Below are 14,835 nucleotides of genomic sequence, written 5' to 3' on the forward strand. Positions count from 1 at the left end.
AGATTCCTGAAAAAAATGCATCACAGTTTACACAAAAATATTAGCAAAACTTTATTTAATATTGATAATAGGAAAGTTACTTGATCATCAGATCAGCACATTAGAAAGATTTTTGAATGATCTGTAAAAAAACAAAACAAAAACAAAAAACAGCTTTGCCATTAGAGAAATAAATTACATTTTTAAATTTTAAATGTTAAATATTTGTCTTTCATTTTTAGGAATATTCAAGATACATTCTCTAAAAACAATAACATTATTAATATCTACATTCAAAATAATATGAATATTAAATAATACTAATCATTTTAAATATCTCAGTTATTAAATATTTAATACAATTTATTTATATTTAAATTTATATAAAATTTTAAATTGTTCAGCTTTGCCATTACAAAAATAAATTACTTTTTAAAATATATTATAATAATATCTAAATATATTTCACAGTATTACTGCTTTCACTGTATTTTTGGTGAGCAGAAGAGACTTCTTTCTTCTTTCTGACCCCAAACTTTTGACTGGTAGCGTATAATATCCAATAATGAGCAGCGATAAAATCACTTATTTCTGTGTTGTAAAACAGCAACTTGATTGTTTCAATTTTTTTGGGATATTTCTATTCAGAATATTATTATTTACATTGAACTTTCGACTATTAATTTATCAAAACATGTTAAATTATTCAAGAACCGCTTCATTAATATTCATGAGTTGTTCTGTGACATCACAACCAACACATCTGTCCACCCAAACAAAGTTTACCCACAATTTATTCATTTATTTTTTTAATAAAGTGCAGCTCCTGAGTTGCTTCAGATCATTTTCCACTATTGTTACATCAGCAGAAGATGTTTCAAATGTTTCTGTAACAGCAGCGGGCGACCTGTTTTCAATCTCACCTGCGCTCTAATTCTGAGTATGCGATTGACATTGAGGCTCTTTATTGGCGCTGCCAGCTGGTGTCTCTGCGCCTGCAGTGAGTCTATCAGAGTGCTGCTGGCCGGAGCTCAGGTAAGCAGTGTGCTGGAGAGAGCTCTATTAGAGCCCAGTAAAGCCATGTAATCACATTACATTTGCCTCCTCCAGCCCAGTGCCAGAAACGCAAGGCCACATTAGAGACACAGAGAGACCCAGACAAACTCAATCATGTTTAGCCTCTCTCTTGTGCACACATGAGGGAGAGAGAGAGAGAGAGAGAGAGAGAGAGAGACATGCCTTTACTTACAGTAGCTCAATGAGGGTACAGACTATTTTCTTTATACAAAAGTTATTTACATTGACTACAGACTAACCCTAAATGATGCATTTCACAATATATGTATTTCAAAAATATATTGAAATTTTTTCATCAATAAATGCAAATAAAAATAACAAATATAGCAATAACAAAAATAAAAAACAAACTAACAAATATAGTAATAACAAAAATAAAACAAAACAATAATATATATTTTCATGTTTTGCAAAAATAAAAACAGACAGACAGACAGATAGATAGATAAACAGACAGATAGAAATTTTTATTTTACTAGTATTATTATTATTTAATTAACATGAATACATATTAACAGATACAATAAATACAGTATTAAAAGTAAAAATTAATTAAAAATAAATAAATTAAATGAAAAATAATAGTAGCTACATCAGGGTGAACTCTTTTGACTTGGTCCAGTAAGCAAATACTCAGCCTAGAAACCACCTAGCAATGACCTAGCAACCACCCAGAACACCCTAGCAACCACTCAGAAAAAAGGTAACATGCTTCTACTGTCACACAACGTCCTGCAGAAACATACTGTCGTGGGGAAGTCGTGGCCTAATGGTTAGAGAGTCGGACTTGTAATCCGAAGGTTGCGGGTTCGAGTCTCCGGCCGGCAGGAATTGTAGGTGGGGGGAGTGAATGTCCAGCGCTCTCTCCACCCTCAATACCACGACTGAGGTGCCCTTGAGCAAGGCACTGAACCCCCAACTGCTCCCCGGGCGCTGCAGCATAAAATGGCTGCCCACTGCTCCGGGTGTGTGTTCACGGTGTGTGTGTGTTCACTGCTGTGTGTGTGCACGTTGGATGGGTTAAATGCAGAGCAGAAATTCCGAGTATGGGTCACCATACTTGGCTGAATGTCACTTCACTTCACACTTCATACTGAGAACAGCTGTGTGTTCCTGAATAGACAAAAGTCAGGCATTGCTCTGATAACTCAGCGTCTTGGTGAGGGAAATATTTAATCTCTCACTATCGTCAGAGCTTCGCATCAGTGTTCGAGGGTCTCCAAAACACACACAAGTTACATCAGACATAATGAGAACATCGACACACTTAAGAGACACACACTGATACTACAGTCTGAATGAGAGACAGAAACTCCCCAGGTGAGTGTTCTGGTAGAAAAGACACAATCGGCTGAGAGACAGGTTGCTAGAAGATAAGACCTGCCCTTAGACGCCACGAGTCCTCTCACACACACACACACACTTTAACAAGTCATCGAAATGGGGTTGTGCTACAGACTTCAGCTGCTTTAAATGAGGCTAATAACAACTGGTGATTTGAGTGTTGTTTGCATCACAAACACACCACATTACCCGAAGAACATTTGAAACACACACACATACGCATGGCTTGTCTGACTAACTCCATCCCACTTGCTCATATCTGCTCCAGTCGCTGGGTTTTCTGGAACATTTCTTAGTTTCACAGCTCAGAATAAGAGCTTCAGGACTGCCAAGATGCTCTGAGCGGCTTGACTCTCTCAGAATATTGAACACCTAACAAATACGAACATGCAATTTACAGCAATACAACACTATGAAGGGATATTCTTTTGCCTTATTGCTCTTTTTATCCATATATTTACAGAGAAAAGACAGGAACTCGTTGGCAAGAAGAGAACAGAATGGATCAGGGAAGTAGAAAGAGCTGAATTTCAATGTACAACACTCACATGAGCAACAAAGCAAAAGAACAAAAATGTATTATTAATTTTTTATATATATAAATATGTAAATATATAAATTTGCCATGTAAGCAATATCACAATCAAGTCTTTTTCTCATGTTATAATCATAACGTAATTTTATAATTCCAAAAGAATAAACTAAATTACATTGACCCCTATATAATATTACAAGTATTATGACTCCTTAATATTATAAAATATTTGTAGATGATATTGTATAATTTTACTGTATATATATATACCTACATTAGACTATGAAAAGCCTAGCATTTTTATAGTAACAACAGCACTAATAAACTCAAAGATTGATGATCGCACTTCACTCATGCTGTCTTACTTTTAAGACTATAGATAAAACCCAAACTACACATGTGGTTTAGAGCGGCTCGTGAAGTAGACAGATGCCCAAGACTTCAGGAACATCCTGCACTTCTGGACTAATAAACTTGCGCTGGTCACCAAACAACATCACACTGATGTCAACTGCAATTAACGTGTGGCTTCTGCCATGGAGATCAAACTGAGAGAGGATGGAAGTCATAAACACTGAGCTATCATGGTGCTCTGGCCAATTTTTCATAAACAGAACTGATTTATGGGTATTGGGGTAGTCAGACTGAAACTAGGAGGCGGAAGTGTGCACCACATTATCCGTTTAATGGTATTTCATGCTCTGTCTCTCGCTTGTTATATGATAAGAAATGTTTCTGTCATTAGATATAATACTTCTGCAAGTTTCAGAGGCAGGGACTGGAGGTTAGTGCACATGCTCCAGTCACATCAAATTGTGTAACACGTCAATGCAAATGCACAAATGAATGCGAGCTGGTTGTGCATCTCAGAAGTATCAACAAATGCAACACGGCACTTGTATAATTTCAAAGCAAACGTTTTCGGTATTCATTTGCACATTCAATTACAGATACAAAACCATCTGTGTGTTTTTTTATATATTCTTAAATATGGCATATATTTTATACATTACATATTATGTTATATTTTTCCCAAATAATTCAGATCAATCCACAATTTTTTTAAATCTGATTTTTTTTTTTTTTTTTTTTAATTATTCTAATGAGAAGCATATGCATGACAACACTGTAAAAAATGAAAAGTTGACAACTTAAAATTTCAAGGCAACTTGCTGCACGACTTTTTTGAGTTTACTCAACTTTGGACCAAGTTGTTCACTCAAACTAAGTCACTGAGTAAAGTCACATGTCTCTTTTTTGTTCAGCTAAAACCCAATTTATACTTCTGCGTCGAACCTACGCCGTAGCCAGTGTTGGGAGTAACGCGTTACAAAAGTAATGCATTACAGTAACGGATTACTTTTTGCTGTAACGCAGTAGTGTAAGGCATTACTAAACAATTTTCAGTAATATTTTACTCGGTACATGTTCAGTAATGCTTGAGTTACAACACACTTTTAGCCCAATTTATTAATTTTTTTATTTAAAGTCGGGCTCCGACTTTTTTATGTCCCTAGGCCCGGGCTTCGGGCCAATATTCACGTCATAGTTCAGACGCGGGCCTGTTTTAGGCTTCTCCTTATCTTTATATTTTAGACATCCATCAATTATTGATGAAACAAAAATTGCCGCGCTGGTGGAAATAACATGAGTCCGTGCTTCCGCGACTGTCAAGAGCGGCTCGACGGTGTTTAGCCATCAGCACAGCTGAAGAGTTCTGCTTCAAATACACACAATAAAGCAAAATCCACAGCAAAAGTAATTACCATGAATGTGTCCGGGGAAAATAGTAAGGATTCGTCATCTCCTCGTTAGACGCGCCTTTAGAGAGAAGTGCATCTTCACGGATAACGATTATATTAAATAATTTTTGTTTTCGTTTTTATTTATTCCGTTAAGTATTAATTTAAAGCTTTCTATAGATATATTTATCATGTCTGTGAGGCATGTATTCGCTGACTTTCGGTTCATTTTTGTGAAGCACTCCTGTTCAAGATAAAAGCACGACGTTTTGTTGACATTGTGAGTGCACACAAATAAAAGTAGACCCTTTACAGTTCAGAATGATGTATTACTCTTACTTTTATGAGCAAAAATTACGGTTTAAATTGTTTCCACTGAAAAAATATTGCAACTGATTGTGCTGGTGCCTCCATGTCCTGCGCTTTAGCTTCCACTCTCCGCACAAACTGGATGCAGCGCACATTTATCTAGGTTTAATGTTTAAACATTGTTATATGCTTGAACTGTTTTAGTATATCTATAGATTTTATTTTAGGCAAGTCGTGATGATTTGAGAAGGCTAAATTGATCAAACATAAGCTATGATCAGCCTGCCGGTCTGCCGCTGGCCGCTTGGTCGTTACTTTAAGAAAGAAAAAACTTATTTAATGAACAAAAAATGCTCCAAATGTTTTTTCTAAATGAACTTAATAAAAACCCGGAACGAAATATAAACACTTTGCCATTAGGGCAGGGCTCTAGTACATTTTATCATTTTAGAATGTTAAGTTCTACTTCTGTAGTTATTTTGGTGAAAGTAACTCAAAAGTAATACAGGAGTCATGTAGCGCATTACAATTCTGAAACAGTAATATTGTAATGTAGGGGATTACTTTTAAATAACAGTAACAAGTAATCTGTAATGCATTACAGTTTGGAAGTAACTTACACAACACTGGCCGTAGCCTACGCGAAGACGCACAGGCCTGCACCGTAACCTACGCCGTACCTGACGTGCACCTCTCCAAAAATATAACAGCGCGTCAATTCTACGCAGACCGCAAGCGCTGCGATTGGTCTGCTAGAACCCCTCCTTCCGTATGTACTTGAGTTTTGTGTGCGTTTATGAGCACTGTAATATAGTTTTAATGTTACATCTTATTTAAAATAAAAGAAAGACAAAGTGTCTTATGATTTATTGTAGTACACAGTAGTTGTCCGCGACAAACAATGTTGATCTGCCGTGGTACACGTCCTTGTGGAGATTGAAAGAATGACATCTTCTCCTCCTCCGTTGTTGTCTCCTTTTTGTAGTTTTAAATAATGATTTGATATTTATTTTCGGCTGTAAAGGCTATGCTTCTCCGACGAGCCGCTGCTTCTTCAGCTTTTGCTGTGGTACTGCGGGTTACACAAGCAACATGCCCATGGACACTGCAGACTAGCGGTCCACATGTGTATTGCACGTCGACGCAGACGACGACACAGAAGTATAAATGAAAACCGACGCACAGTTTACGGCGTAGAGGCTACAGCGTAGGTCGGACGCAGTATAAATTGGGCTTAACACAGTTTTGTTAGTTAAAAAGACTTCTAATGCTTTTCCAATGTGTCTCAAATTATGTTCTACGAACTTTTTTACTTGTTTACAAATGACAAACATTAATAGATAAGTTAGTCTAATAAGTAGACAACATTGTGTTTGTTTGTAAGACAACTTACAAGACTAAGGCCCCGTCCACACGAAGACGGGTTTCTCTGTATACGCATACATTTTTTATCATATAGGTGTTTCGTCCACACGAAACTGGCGTTTTCGAAGAGTGAAACCGATCATTTTTGAAACTGGGTCCCAGGGTGGATAAATTTGAAAACGCCATTTTCATGTTTTCGTGTGGACGCGAATCCGTATATTTTCTGAAAAGATGACGTCATCAGACCACGTCTCGCCCCTAATCAGACACCGCTACGTCACATAACAGCGACAACAACAACAACAATGTCAGACTACGTGCCTGTGTTCGTGCTGCAGAACCTACTGAGCTCATTAGTTTTATTAAAGCAAAATCTTCTGCTTTGTGTGTTAGTTTATATTCAGCGCGCAAGGTTTACGCACATGGTCCAAGTCTTCTCTGTTTTTTTGTGTATCTCTGTGGCACAATTACAGCGCCACATATTGGTCTGGCATGTGTACTACATCGTTTTCAGTAGTGATGGGTCGTTCTTGAACGATTCGTTCATTTTGAACAAATCTTTAATGTGACTCGAGAAGAACGAGTCGTCTCGGGGAGTGATTCGTTCAGTCGCGCATGCGCATTGCACAGCATTCTCGGGTTTGAGTCGTTCGTTCATCACGTGACAGCCCCATACGCTTAACCAATGCAGCCTGAGCCGGAAAGAGAATTGATTAGTTCTTGTATATCGAGTCTCGGGTTTGAGTCGTTCGTTCATCACGTGACAGCCCCATACGCTTAACCAATGCAGCCTGAGCCGGAAAGAGAATTGATTAGTTCTTGTATATCGAGTCTCGGGTTTGAGTCGTTCGTTCATCACGTGACAGCCCCATACGCTTAACCAATGCAGCCTGAGCCGGAAAGAGAATTGATTAGTTCTTGTATATCGAGTCTCGGGTTTGAGTCGTTCGTTCATCACGTGACAGCCCCATACGCTTAACCAATGCAGCCTGAGCCGGAAAGAGAATTGATTAGGTCTTCTATATCGAGTCTCGGGTTTGAGTCGTTCGTTCTTTTGTCACGTGACGTGACAGTTTTGGACAGAGAAATTAGTTAATTTACAACCTTCCTTACAAACGGGTGCATAGTCATTATTATTATTATTAGAATTATTAGTATTATTATTTACTCTTACAGTTATGTGATGCTTTTCTGGTCTCAAATTATTGCTTTTAATTTCTGTCACATGGTTCTTTTCCATAACACCATGTGGTAAAAAAAGATAATAACGAGTTGGTTAACCTCTTCTTGCACTACACATATATCTGCACATTTAGTTTTGTTTTATTTAACTGGTTTGCACTCTTATCTATTCTGCCATGTGCCTTATGCCACTTTATCTCTTTCTTTATTTTTCTACAAACGTCCTCATTTGTATAGTTGTATGTGCATATGTTTAAACTGTATTTATCTGTATTTGAACGTCTACTGTCAGTGTCTTAAATGTTAACTGTATGCACCAAGGGTCTGAGAGTAACGCAATTTCAGTTCTCTGTATGTATGTACTGTACATGTGAAAGAATTGACAATAAAGCAGACTTGACTTGTTATGCTTTGTTTTTATTTTTATTTTTTTAGTCTAATCTTCATAAAATACAATACCTTGTTGTATTTATGTCTTTTGAGTTAACCCTTTAGATTGGACTATAGTGTTACTTACTATACTTTTGTAACATATGACACTTTAGACATTAACACTCTGTACACACTCCTGAATTGTTTTTTATTGTTTATTTTTGTGCCAGAAAAAGCTATAGCAAAGAGGATAACTATTCCAAAATGAATTTAAACTATTTAAATAAAAAATACAAGAAAATTAAAATATACTAAAGCCACAGAGCCTTAAAAAACTAAAACAAAATACTGCACAACAAGCTAGGCCTTTTTTAAATAAATAAAAAATAAATAAGCTTTAAAATAACACTGTGGCTATATTTTAGAACATGCTTTAAGGCATGTTTGCATTAAAAAAAATGAACAGACCATTTTTATTTATAGGAAAATGCTTATTACACATATTTTGATAATTTTATGATAATTCTTAAATATGATCCAACATACAAAAAATACAGTTTTACTTTATGGTAGCCTATTTGATATGTACTGATCCGGCAAGTGGTCACGTGACAAAAGAACGAACGACTCAAACCCGAGACTCGGGCTGTATCCGAAATCGCCCCCTATACCCTATTCACTATTCCCTACATTAGTCCACTCATACAGTTCACTTGAAGGAGTGAATGAAAACGAGTGAGTGAATTCGGACACTCGGTGCACCGGAAGGACTGCCGCTTTTGCATAGTTTGCTTCCTGTTAAATAATAATTTGATACGGGCAGCTCCAATAGTAAGATTGGAGGATTTATCTAGAACTCAGTCACGGAAATTATGTATAAACCCTAATAGTCAATTTACAATTAATTTGTACCTGTGTTGTATTACGCCGTGGATGAGCGCTTCTAAAATTAATGAATGGATGATTCAGCTGCGGGCGCCATCTTCTGGTGAGACGCGGGAATTCATTCGGCGCGCGACTCTCTCAGTGCATTCTGGGGATTCTCTAGCCGTTGAGTGTACATCGCTTGTACACTCGTTTTTGCGGTGCATTGTGGGATTGAATGAGTGCGCTCGAGAACATCCACTAAGGTTTCGAACACCACTTAAAATGGCTGTCCCCTCAAATAGTGCACTATTTGAGGGTATAGGGGGCGATTTCGGATACAGCCTCGATATACAAGACCTAATCAATTCTCTTTCCGGCTCAGGCTGCATTGGTTAAGCGTATGGGGCTGTCACGTGATGAACGAACGACTCAAACCCGAGACTCGATATACAAGAACTAATCAATTCTCTTTCCGGCTCACGCTGCATTGGTTAAGCGTACGGGGCTGTCACGTGATGAACGAACGACTCAAATCCGAACACTTGTCAGATAAGAGGTGGTGCGCTAATCATAGATTAAAGACCCAGGTAAACAATTAAGTAATATTTTCTGTTTCTTATAGCATAGTTTTGTATTGTTTGTAGTGTGATAAACGTTTGCATAAGTAGTAGATGTGTTTGGAAAGTAACACATAACATTTGAATTATATTTTGCTAAAATGAACGAAATGAACGAAATGACTCGAAAAAAGATTCGTTCAATTTGCTGAACGAGACTCAAAGGTCCGAGTCGGTAAAATGATCCGAACTTCCCATCACTAGTTTTCAGTCGGTTTCAGTGATTCCGTGTGGACACAGATATTTCCTGAAACGACGCCGTGTTTTCGGAATTTGAGGCAAAAAAAAAGATCAGATAGGGAGAAATCCGTCTTCGTGTGGACGTAGCCTAAGATGTCCAGAAAACAGACAAAAGTGGTTGAACATACTCTAGACACACTAACCTCAAGAATGGTGGCAATCAACAAATGTTAAAAAGATGAGCCCTTTACATCACAGTACAAAAAAAAAACTAACAATAATGATAAAACAACAACAAAAAAGTTTAAATGAATTCAGCAAACAGCAAAAAATAATCCTATAACTGCATAATTTATTCATGCTGCAATGCATGCTGGGAACTCACAAAGCCTTAACATTTCAACAACATGAAATTCTTTGTTCAGACAACTGTGTTTGACTAGTTGGGACAATAGTTGGGGTAATTTTGTTGGTCTGACGGGTTTTATGTAGGCTCAAGAAAATAGCATTTTTTAGTAGATGAGACTCAAAAGGTTTCGTAAACTGGAAAATATGCATTTGATTTTTTTACAGTGAATATTATTGATAGAGCCATGCATTGTGCAAATATATATTCTTATATATAATGATATATATTCTGACAAAAAAAAATAATAATTCTGATTATTAACAAGCATATACATGACAAAATATTTGGATATAGCCATGTGGTGTACATAAATATTTTTATATATTATACATGATATATTTTCCCCAAACAATTCTGATTGATAAACCAATATGTATACTCAGATTTTCAAAATCCCTAATAATTTTGCTTATTGAAAAGCATATGCATGACAATATTGTTGATACAGCCATGTGGTGTGCATATAAATTATTATATATTTGTATGTTATCTTATATATATATATATATATATATATATATATATATATATATATATATATATATATATATATATATATATATATATATTTTTTTTTTTTATAATTCTGATTGATCCACAAACATTTATAATAAAAATGTTACTGATCCCTAATAATTCAGATTATTAAAAAGCATATGCATGACAAAATATTATTCATACAGCGATGCAACGTTCATTCTTATATTTTATATATGATAAATATTATTTTCCAAATAATTATGATAAATCCACAAACATTTATAACCAGATTTTTTTCAATCATAACATAACAATTGTGCTTAATAAAAAGCATATGCATGACAAAATATTATTATTGTTATTATTATAAGTGATGTGCATATATATTCTTACTATATATTGTACATTATATGCATGGTATATTCTTTACTATTTCAGTCTTTCTAATTCAAAATGTCATGTTTAATTAAAAGTGTTACTGTTTCTACATCTAAATTTTATTCAGTGCACTATACTTTCAATAAAATGTGTCAAAAGCCCCCTAAAAACAGAGACATTTAAAGTCAAAGACCCGAGGCTCAGGAATGTTTTGAAGTGTTGGCACTTACTCAGTAACAACTCTCACATGGGTCTGCATGTCACTAAAGTACTTCAGCGTGATAAAAAGCGGCGTGGACAGAATGAAACGCCTCAACGGAGGAGCCCAAAGCCGAACACATATGTCTCTATTGAGAACACAAACCCATGATTTGTGTTGGTTTGAGAAACATCACACTGAATGCGGCATTCATAACACAACACCGGTGACAAAGAAAATCATTTCAGCACTCAACCAAAGGAGAGACAGTATCTGCAACTGGCTCGGTAACTATGAGGCTAAACCGAAGTGACAAGCGGTTTTGATTGTGGAAGCAGAGGTTCTGAGATACAGACCGGGATAACACATGCTGTAATGCTATTATTGCAACCCTCTGCAGAGAGTGAGTCAGGTATCAGAGCAGCCCTCGAGAGAGACAAACGACGGATGCAATTACTTCATATTAACGACTTACACAAGAGAGGGCGGATCCGCCCTCTACGGCCCCCAAACATGCTTCAAATTAGATTTGGTGCCTTTAAAATTTATTTTTTGCTTATTGATTTGCGGTAATCTGATCAAGATGGTTTCAAATCGCATAAGACGCATGTTCACACTTACCTCAGCTGATTCTCTGAGACAGATATGTGGTCACATTTGGGTCAGATATATTAATCATGTAGTGGTATAGTGGTAGTGTAGCTGCCAGAGTAATTGGGAAAGCAAATGTGATTAGTTGATTCCTGTAAAGTCAGACACTACGAGCGGATGGGACTGGTTGCTCTGTATAAATCTGAATGGTGAGAGTGGATGTGATTGGCTGATGAAATCAGGTTGTAGCATATCAGAGGCCGAATCAGACAAATTTAAGATTCGATCGGAACATAGAAGCATGAGGAGCTGAAATTCCACAGAGAGGCCCCAAGAAAACAGGACAACGTCATAAATTAGATTCTGGCGCCATTAGTCTGAATAAAGCAAACCATTCAACTCTTTATATGTCCAGAAGCCGAGTTTAAAAACTCAGGACACCATCAAACCTTCTCTTTTCTCTTCTTCTTTTTTCTTTTGCTTCAACTTTTGCCACCGTATTTTTGACACAGCTCTTTGAGCGTGCTCTGGCCTAACGTGCCAGCTGCTACCACAATGAGAAGAAAACCCACCTAGTCTCTTTACATCCCTTTATTCTTGTACTTTAATTTATTTTATTTTCCGTTGCGAGTTTTGTGTACTCAAGTTAAGTTTTGCCGCCACACCTCGTCTCCGAGTTCAAGTCAAGTCTGTGACCGCCTCAAAACCTCTATCAGCCACAACTCCGCATCCTCAGCCAAAGCCCAACCATGGTTTCCCAAGACGTCCCTTCACGACTACTGAACTCTCAGCCAATCAGCAACTTCGGGGGAACCCCCTTTCCTACGACGACGACGACGAAGGAATCCCTTAGCAAAGCAAGCAAGTAACCTCCAGGTTCTAACTGAATTGCTGCATTTAATACAAATTTTAGCCTCATTGAGAAACTCAAACTGAGGGTTAAATAATTGATTGATGGTTGTTCAGGTCGATGCAATAGCACATATTGCTGCATATTGCACTCTCTCTCTTTCTGCAAAGTGTTCATGTTAGATTAGTTTATGTCTTAGGTTTATATAAATAAAATCGTATTTATATTGAAAAGAGAAGTATCTTGTGTTTTATGCTAACAAGTTAATGTCTTAATCTGCCGACCGATAGAAGACATAGTTCAAGAACTGTTCACTGAAAGGTCCTTTAGGGAACCCAAAATGGGTCTTCTATGGCATCGCTGCAAAAACAAACAAACAAACGAATGTAGAAGAACCATTTTCAATGACCAGCTCTTAAAAGAACCATTTTTCATCCTAGCGTGAAGAACATTTTATAAAAACTAAAGAACCTTTGTTTCCACTATAAAGAACCTTTTGTGCATCAGAAGATTAAAGGTTCTTCATGGAACCATCAATGCCAAAAAAGAACCTTCATTTTGAAGATATAATGTAGAGTAAATAGTAGAAATCAGTTTTCACTTTTCCTCCTCAAAGGTTTCAATAATTTCCTGAATTGTCTTTAACTCTTTGGCTCTCAGGACAACCAGAAGATCTTTCTGTTTCCAGTACGATCCTGATGAGGAACATCTAAACACTGATTCTCAGTGACAGCTTCAGATTTATCATCCCACAGATGTTCGGATCATTCCCAGTGTTTCAGACTCCTGCACAGACGCATGCATCCAGGCCGTGGAAACGATAGGGAACAGCTGGCGACTGAGTCGTTTCCTCTGACCCCAGCGTATTCAAACAGCACCCCCTAAATAAACCTGTCAGATGTGGTTAGATATGGGCACTGCGGGGCAGTGTGCCAACTCCACCCACCTCTCAGGGCCCGCCATCTGTTAAATATGCCACAAGCGAGCCAGAAGACCTCTGAGACGTGCAACATCGAAAGGAGCTGGAAAACATTCAAATAAGCTAAATGTATTTGAAATGGTTGTTTTGCAACTCTCTCTGATAAATTAAAACTCAGAGCAGTGGAAATCTATAACAGTGTCAGAAGCAGGCGAGCAAATAAGACAATTTTTCCACATAATCGCAAACAAAAACAAGTAAATCAAGCAGATGAAATGATTTAGGATGTCTCCAATAGACGGACGCACCATGTTCTGTTCCATTACGAATGACAAACGAGATCAGCGTCGGAAAACATTCATTTCTGAGAGAGCCTTGGTGAGCTATTGAATTTGTTTTATATAATTTATTGATATGAGAAATATCAACAATAAAACACTGGCTATTTTAGACATATATCATAGATCACTCTTTCTGTCTAGACAGGTACTAAAATTACTGTAACAGCTCAAATAGAGTAAGTGTCTCGGTTATGTTGCTTCTGCACACCTGCTGGCTCCAAACTGTGAAAAATAATGAAATGCCAAAGAAATGAGATTTATAATTTTAGAGATTGTTGAAAACTAATTTAGGGTTAAAAGAATAAATGTAGTTAACTACTGTATACAGCAGAAACCAAATAAAAATAAAATTAAAAATATATATTTATTACATGAAAAACAAACTTATTGTATTGCCAACGCAGCATTTGTCACTTTTAAGTATTATTATTAAATCACTAAAATTATTAAAACTGAAATAAAATAAAAAATAAGCAAACTATAAATGTTAAATAACTAAAATAGAAATAAATAAATAAAATAGAAAACAACATACCAAAATTATCTAAAGATTAATTGTCAAACGATTAATCGCGATAAATGTTTGTTTGCATAATATATGTGTGTCTTCTGTGTATATAATGTATATATATATAAATACACACACATACAGTATATATTTCGAAAATAGTTGCATGTATTTACATGTCTATATTTATATTAATATAATTTATATTATAAATAAATATATTTAATATATAAAAATAACATATTTTTTCTGAAATATATACATGCATGTGTGTGTATTTATATATACTTGATAATTATACACAGTACACATACATATATTATGTAAACAAAAACTTTTATTAATTAATCATTTGACAGCACTAATAAAAATACTAACTAATTAAATATATTATTATATGCTATAATGGTACTACTAAAATAACACTGGCAAAGACTATGGTTGAATCTCTAAGTGCGCATAGCTGCACTGGTGAACATACAGTACAATTAGGTTTTAATTAATTAACTTTTGGAAACCCAGCTAAGCATAGCAAAAGCTGTTGTGAGCAATATTAGCTTTAAATACATACTTGAATGCATATTTTAAAAA

At 36.1% G+C, this 14,835-nt stretch overlaps 1 protein-coding gene across 1 annotated transcript in view; it reads right to left on the reverse strand.

Annotated features, from left to right (window-relative positions):
• LOC306884916 (KH domain-containing, RNA-binding, signal transduction-associated protein 3-like) overlaps positions 1 to 14,835 on the reverse strand; it is a 140,205-nt gene that overhangs the window by 22,425 nt on the left and 102,945 nt on the right. The gene's annotated exons all lie outside the window — the stretch shown is intronic.

This window comes from Barbus barbus, assembly GCF_936440315.1.
Source record: "Barbus barbus genome assembly, chromosome: 19".
Classification (NCBI taxonomy): domain Eukaryota; kingdom Metazoa; phylum Chordata; class Actinopteri; order Cypriniformes; family Cyprinidae; genus Barbus; species Barbus barbus.